The following is a 5,907-nucleotide window of genomic DNA, read 5'->3' on the forward strand; positions in this document are numbered from 1 at the left end:
GTCCAGGGGACAGCACTTGCAATTTCATGACTAGTTGCCCCCCTCTCTCTTGTTGTCGCCCCTCCGACAAAACAAAGGCGCCTAGTTGCAACTAAGTTAGAAGACACTAAGTTACGACCATGCTAGAAGACATGCGGTTGCATGAGTATAGTCGGACATGCAGCTGGACACCTCTCTCTCGTTGCCGCCTCCTCTGACAAAACAAGCCCCCCTAGTTGCGACCAAGTTAGAAGACATGCAGTTGTGTGCCCGTTGTGGGACATGCAACTGGCCCCATCTCTCTCGATGGCGTCCCCTCCGACAAAACAAGGGTCCGCCCCAGTTGCGACCATGGTCGAAGACATGCAGTTGCGTGCCTAGTGTGGGACATGCAACTGATACCTCTCCCCGTACAACAAAAAATGGAAGTTGAGTTGCAACCAAGTTATAAGACATGCAGTTGCGACCAAATTAGAAGACATGTAGTTTGCGTGCCTGTTGTGTGACATGCAACTGGCGCCCCTCCCCATACAACAAAAATGGAAGTCGAGTTGCAACCAAGTTATAAGACATGCATTTGCCACCAAGTTAGAAAGATATGCAGTTACGTGCCTAGTGTGGGACATGCAACTGGGCCCCATCTCTCTCAACGCCGCCCCCTCCAAGAAAACAAATGTCCTCCCAGTTGCGACCAAGTTAGAAGACATGGAGTTGTGTACCCATTGTGGGACATGCAACTGGCGCTTCTCCCTGCATAGCAAAAATGGAAGTCGAGTTGTAACGAAGTTATAAGACATGCAGTTGCGATCATGTTAGAAGACATGCAGTTACGCGCCTAGTGTGAGACATGCAACTGAGCCCCATCTCTCTGGACGTAGCCCCCTCCGAGAAAACAAAGGCCACCCTAGTTCATACCAAGTTAGAACACATGTAGTTGCATGCCCATTGTAGGACATGCAACTGGCGCCTCTCCCCGCACAACAAAACTGGAAGTCGAGTTGCAACCAAGTAAAACCAAGAAAAGGGCTATACAACTCCTAGTTATGGCCCAGTAATACATATGAGGGGATTTGAGTTCGGAGATAATCCTCAAAAACATGGATATGATTTCGCGAAAGTAATGTTTCAGCAAAATCATATTCTTCGACCTACTAATGTCGACTAGAATAAAACAAAACAAGTGAAATGAATCACTCCTGCTGATGGCTTCACTAATATGTACGAGGGGATATGAGAGAAGCACTTCTTGAGACACCAAAAAAAATCCCAGTAAAGAACAGTATAAATGATAGCACTCACCAGATTAAAAAATGAAAAAAATGTGTCCAAAAAAAGATAACCAGCAGAGGTTTATTTCCTAAAAAACAAAAAAGAATGTCAACTTAGCAAAAACCCTAAACACACATCTGTCTTGTCACCTACACATGAATAGAGGGTGTAAAAAAATGCAATATACTCTGTGTACAGAGGATGTACAGAGGGGGTGTGAAAATTTCTCTATAAGTACGCACAAGCATAAAAAATGTGTTGATAAAATACAACTTCCAGTACAATCCAATGGAGAAACACACTTCATCTTCAGTCTCTTAGCCTACTAAAATAAATTTAGTACTGGTAGTTGTAAAACAATCTTTACTGGAAAGAACCTCAAAATAAAAAGCAAAAAAAAAACAAAAAATAAATAAATCAGAATGACACTTGACGGTGGCACATAAAAACAGAGCTTTATTTATCGAGGTAAGTGAATGTACCTACAAGCAACGAAACCAGTTTCATCGTCAAAAAATCCACCACACCAACATTACCGATAGACACAAGTGAGTGAGAGACATGTAGTTGTAAACTAGAAGGCAATATTTTCAAATAAACATAAAAATAGCAACTTTTTAATAAATAATTTAAAACAAAAGGTAGGAAGAATGGCCATTAGCCTGAAAAATATTTGTAAAGACCACAAAAAAAGTCACATAATCAGCCGATTTTGCAAAATGAACACGCCCAAAGTTGCTTGTTCCATTGGATCTCGACTTCCAGGTCGGGAAAGAAGAAATTTCAGAAACACAAAGAAATAACTTTTTTGTAAAATGACACATATCAGGCATGTTTCTTATCTCATGTTCGCACACACTACCTCATCGTAGTTGCAAACACATTGTACTCCTTGCAGTTGCCCGTGAGTTTGGATGCAGGCAGTTGTGTAGACATTCTACCCCCTTGTAGTTGCACGTGGTTCCCATAAATACAATTGTGCGTATGGGACACGTGATCTTTTTAGTGGTAAAAATACAAAGAAAAAGCAATTGTTTCTCTATCAACCTGACATAGAAAAGAATAAGACATATAAACATGACTAAAATATATTTTGGCAATACATAAATGAGAAAAGCAAAAACTATAAAAAGAAATAGGCAATATAATAAACAAAAAAATCATGTAGAAAAGACATCAACAAAGTTAGAGTAAAAATAGCTCAAGCGTGCCAAAATGTTTGTTTTACAATTTTTTAGATGGTCCATATTTCAATAAAAATAAAAAATATAAATATAATAAATGTAAAAATAGCTTAATAAAAATGATAAATACATACACTAAAATAGAAAAGAAAATAAATAAATAAATAAGAAGGATAAAAGTAGACGTGAATACACAAACTGAGCTGCCCTAGTGAGCTTCTTACTGTGCACACTTACCCAACAAAAAAATAAAGAAAAATACAATGTATTCACATGGAAGACCTATGAGAAAATAAAAAAGAAAAAAGAAAAAAAATATAAAGAACTGCAAGCGACAACCCATGGGCCAGATAGGAAAGCAATGCAGCGGCAGAAGGTCTAGTGCCTGCTGGGACAAAGCCCAATACGTTTTGGACAAGAAATACATGAGCGCAACAGAACACGGATCGATCAAAGCAAAAGCAAATCGTACAGCTAATCTCGTCGACTGAGACTTCACTAAATCTCAGTCGACTGAGATATAGCAAACCCCTTAGGCTGGTCATAGTGGGAAGTAATTTATACTAGTGTCATGCATATGACACTAGTCTAAGTTACTATCTTCATAGTGCAAAATAATATAATAGTAGTGCTATAGAGGACTTCATTTATTAGTTTGTAGACCCATCTTGTTTTAAGAAGCGCTATATTATAGTGTGATAGAGTAAAACTGTTTATAGTAATTCGTGGTCAAAGTTTTTGTTACGGAAATCGTTGGTCAAAGTTATTGCAACAGCCAAATATATTTTTACATTGTGAGCGACTTTGATTGGCCAAATATATATAGTTTTGGGTCACAACTCACCACACACGCAACAATGTTCTGTACAATTTTGGTGTTATTTCTTGTGCATTGACTTGGCAAGGAGCACGAAGCGGTCCTTCATAGCCGCGTAGTAGGCGACCATCTCGTCCCTGCTCGGCAAGCACTTCTTCACGACCTCGTCGGAGGCATACTCCCCGCGCCACCGGCACAAGGCAGGGTAATCCTCCTCGCGGATCATGCTAGTTTCCACGCCGGCGACCTCCTCCAGCACCGAGAGCCAGGCGAGCCCGCTGGCGGCGACGTCGAGCAGCCCTATGGAGTCGCCTCCGAAGAACCGCCTCCCCTCCAGTTGCGCCTCCATGAGCGCCAGGTTCTCCTTGGCCTCCTCCACGAACCCACTCCGTGCCTCGCCCTCCGGCGTCCACAGCGCCTTGAAGAGCGTCCTCGAGCACCTGTCGGCGGCGAACTGCGCCCAGAAGCGGGCGGCGGCGCGGGCGAGCGGGTCGACAGGCAGTAGCGGCGGGCCCTCGAAGGCCTCGTCCACGTACTTGACGATGACGAGCGACTCGGCGACGGTGCGGACGTCGTCGTCTGCGCCGTGGAGGAGCAACGGCACCTTCTTGTGGACGGGGTTGTGCCGGAGCAGCAGCTCGCTCTTGCTGCCGAGGTCCTCCTGGATGAACTCGTAGGGGCACCCCCTTCAGCCCTAGCGCCGCCTCCGCGCGGTGCGTGAACGGGCTCCCGAAGGAGCCCAGCAGCCTCACCGGCGCCGGCTCGCTCATCTTTTCTCCTCTCGTTTCTACAGCGAGCTCACAAGTCACAACACGGCTGAAATAATGGCTGGTGTGGTGCCTATCATATGAGTGCACATGGCATAATATATGTTGGATTTCTGGCTTGTCAAACACTCAATTTTCTACCGACGACATCAATAGTCGACTGTCAACTTTGGTAGCCTGCGGAATTACATTATGTTGGGTACTTGGTGGCGATGGGATCATGGGATAGGTACTCTATTTTATTCATTCATGCGTTGAAGACGAGAGTTTGCTGAAGTTTGCAGTGACGGAGATGCTGATGCCAAAGGTAATGTCGCCGGTTCTCGTTGTCTTGCTCAAGTCTGTTGTCCAACTGCCTGCATGTCTTGGTTTGTACTGTAAACACTCTCTGACATGACGTCTGAAATCCTTTTCAATCCATAAAGCCTAAGCATCAATAGTCATGACCAAAGTTCTAAGGGGCGTGGTATGAAGACAGGCCGGGTCGCGAGCCTTCAGATCTGGCATCATCGAGCGGCTGAGCGTTGCCCTCCCATGTTGCAACAGAGGTCATATTGCAGTAAAGCTCATGTTGCAGAAGCCTTTTTTTTGCAACAGAGCCCGTGGCGTGAAGGAGACATGCAGGCGGCTGTAGGAGGTTGCGGTGGTGGCGGCCATGGCCGCTCATGGTCGAGGCGGGCAAGGGTGTTGGATCGCCAGGCTGAGGACGACGGAGACAGGAGGCGTAGGGGCATGCTCTGCTCGTCTCTGGTTACAAGATCCACAGGTGACATCGGGCTAGCAACGGGCGAATCTGAGAAGCACTGCAAATATCACAAGGTTGGGCACGTTGACGTGAGGTGGAACCACGACAAGATGAATGGGTTGTGGAAAGAATGGGAGTACGGCAGCCTGACGGTCTCCTCCTCCTCTTCGGTCCCCTCCCCCGGCAAAGAGACGGCGCACATATCACCTGGCTCATGGCGGCGCTTTTGGCAAGAGTCAAACACCCGGCAGCCTAGGTCTCTTTCTCTCTGTAAGCAAAGACTGATGCCTTGGGCTCGTTGTAGTTCAACTTGATCGAGAGGATGAGCTTGATGTACTACGTGAAGCCTATCTGAGCAACGCCCATCATGCTGTGGAAAACGATGTGCGGCCAGCTTTTCGGGCAGAAACACCTCTACTTGCCAGTGGTGAGGTCATACTCACAGGTGACTGGGGCCTCATCGAGGGCCGCGTCGATGAGCTCGCGGAATGTCTCACGGCTTCGTTAGATGGCGGCAAGGTTGGCGACCTCAACCCGGTACGGTCGAGCCCTCGGATGAAGAGAGGAGCAAGATCCATCATGTCGCCGCTATCGACCCGAATCATGATGTGTGCAGGTACTCGTGAGACATGAGCACGCTGTCGTTGATGTGAATGAAGCACGGGTGGCCACTCGTCCTGGCATCCATCCTTGTGCTGGTCTGGGCGTAGTCATGGATGTGGGCGTCTATCACCGCTATGGCCACTATGATGGAGGAGAAGAAGTTGATGTCATGGAACTCGTCTGTTCCACGATCGATTGTGGTTGATGAAATACGTGATCACTGTCGTGAATGAAGAATAGTGGGCAGAGATAGTCTTAAGTTAGTAGTTCCCGAGGGTGTTGCTTGCGGATTGGGTCTAGGGGCAGCCTCCATGCGCCATCCAGACCAACACTCTATAAATTTATTTGCTCTCTATCTTAATATATATATACAAACAGATCTTCTACCTGTTCTCGAAGAAAAACCCGACAATGCTAGTCTCTTCCCGCAACTTCCATGGCTATGCCTGGAACTCCACCTCCCCAGAAACAACCGAAACAAAAAAGACCCGAACAAGGCAACAGGAGTTGTTCAATCCTGCAGTGCTTCATCGGGCACCTCGT

The 5,907-nt window shown here is 46.2% G+C and overlaps 1 pseudogene; it reads right to left on the reverse strand.

Moving 5' to 3' along the window:
* Window positions 1–3,310: 3,310 nt before the first annotated feature.
* On the reverse strand, window positions 3,311–4,019 carry LOC123075441 (glutathione transferase GST 23-like; annotated as a pseudogene).
* Window positions 4,020–5,907: the final 1,888 nt, after the last annotated feature.

The sequence above is a fragment of the Triticum aestivum genome, chromosome 3D (genome assembly GCF_018294505.1).
Source record: "Triticum aestivum cultivar Chinese Spring chromosome 3D, IWGSC CS RefSeq v2.1, whole genome shotgun sequence".
Lineage (NCBI taxonomy): Eukaryota > Viridiplantae > Streptophyta > Magnoliopsida > Poales > Poaceae > Triticum > Triticum aestivum.